We start from the raw sequence: 1,663 nt of genomic DNA on the forward strand, positions 1-1,663 counted from the left end.
AACCCAACCAAACCCAACCCAAGTGTTGGCCAATCCCAATTCTGCTTGATCCTCACCTCCTGCCCCCACCCCCAGTGCCCCCCCACGCTCACCTGTCCCCCCACGGTGAGGTAGCCGGTCTGCTTCATGATCTCCTGCAGCTTCTGGTCAATCTCAATGCTGGGGAAGAGAGAAGCCAGCTGGCCAATCAGCAAGCAGAAAGGGAGCAGCGTGGCCAATCAGCAGGAGGTGGGAATAAACACCCAGCCAATCAGGATGGAAAAATCTCCCAGCCAATCACTGGTGAGGTGTGTGTCTGTCCATCCAATCAGCTCATGGGAGGAGTTAGCCAATCACCATCCATGGAATCATGGATCTCTGGCCAATCACCACGCGTTGCTTTTGGGACACTCAGCCAATTAGCGCACAAGAATCTGGTATCCCTGGCTAATCAGCAAATGGGAATCCACAACCTCCAACCAATCAGCACAAGGGAATCCACTCCCCCCAGCCAATCAATGCACAGGAAGCCACTAACCCCAGCCAGTCAGCGCATGGGAATCTGGTACCACTGGCCAACTATCACATGGGAATCTGGTACTCCTAGCCAATCAGCATGCAGGAATCCTGCACCCTCAGCCAATCAGTCCATGGGAATCTGGTACCCCTGGCCAATCAACGTGTGGGAATCTGGTACCCTCGGCCAATCAGCATGCAGGAATCCGGTACCCCCGGCCAATCAGCACGCACAGACCTTCTGCCCAGGCAGCCAATGGGCTGCTGAGGGATCTGGGGGCGGAGCCAACGGGATCTAGGGGCAGGGCCTCACCTCTCCACGCTGCGGGGCACCAGGAAGGGCGGCTGGGGCAGCCCCAGCATGTGGCGGGGCCGGGCGGGGGGCGCGTGCTGGGGGCCCTCGGGGGCTGCGGCCCGGCCCCCGCCGTCGCTCACCAGGGGCAGCTGCAGAGCTGGGGGACAGAGAGACCGTCAGAGAGCGCAAACCGGCCCTGAACACCCCAAAACCTGCCCCCAAATGCTCCCCAAACAGCCCCAAACCAGTCCCCCCCAAACCAGCCCCAAAGCACCCCACAGAGCAAGGCCAAAACAAGCCCCGAATCACCCCAAAGCAAGCCCCACATCACCCCCGAGAACTGCCCCCAAAGCAAATCCCAAGCCATGCCAACACCAAGCCCAAAAGCAAGGTCAAAGCCAGCTCCAAACCAGCCCCCACCAGCCCAAAAATCGGGGCCAAAACAAGCCCCAAACCTGCCCCAAAGCACCCCAAAAAGCAAGGCCGTGAACACCGCATGAGCAAGGCCACAACAAGCCCCCAGACACCCCAGAACTCCCCCAAAATCGACCCCCAAAGCAAATCCCAAAGCGTGCCAAAACCCAGCCCCGAAATCAAGATCAAAATCAGCCCCGAAACTGCCCCAAAGCACCCCAAAAAGCGAGGCCAAAACAAGCTCCAAAACAGCCCCAAAGGACCCCAAAAAGTGAGGCCAAAACGAGCCCCAAAACAGCCCCAAACCACTCCAAAAAGCGAGGCCAAAAGGAATCTCAAAACAGCTCCAAACCACCCCAAAAAGCGAGGCTAAAACAAACCCCAAAACAGCCCCGAACCACCCCAAAAAGCAAGGCCAAAACAAGCCCCAAAACAGCCCTGAACCACCCCAAAAAGCGA

Source organism: Numida meleagris, unplaced genomic scaffold, assembly GCF_002078875.1.
Source record: "Numida meleagris isolate 19003 breed g44 Domestic line unplaced genomic scaffold, NumMel1.0 unplaced_Scaffold1143, whole genome shotgun sequence".
NCBI classification, from domain to species: Eukaryota; Metazoa; Chordata; class Aves; order Galliformes; family Numididae; genus Numida; species Numida meleagris.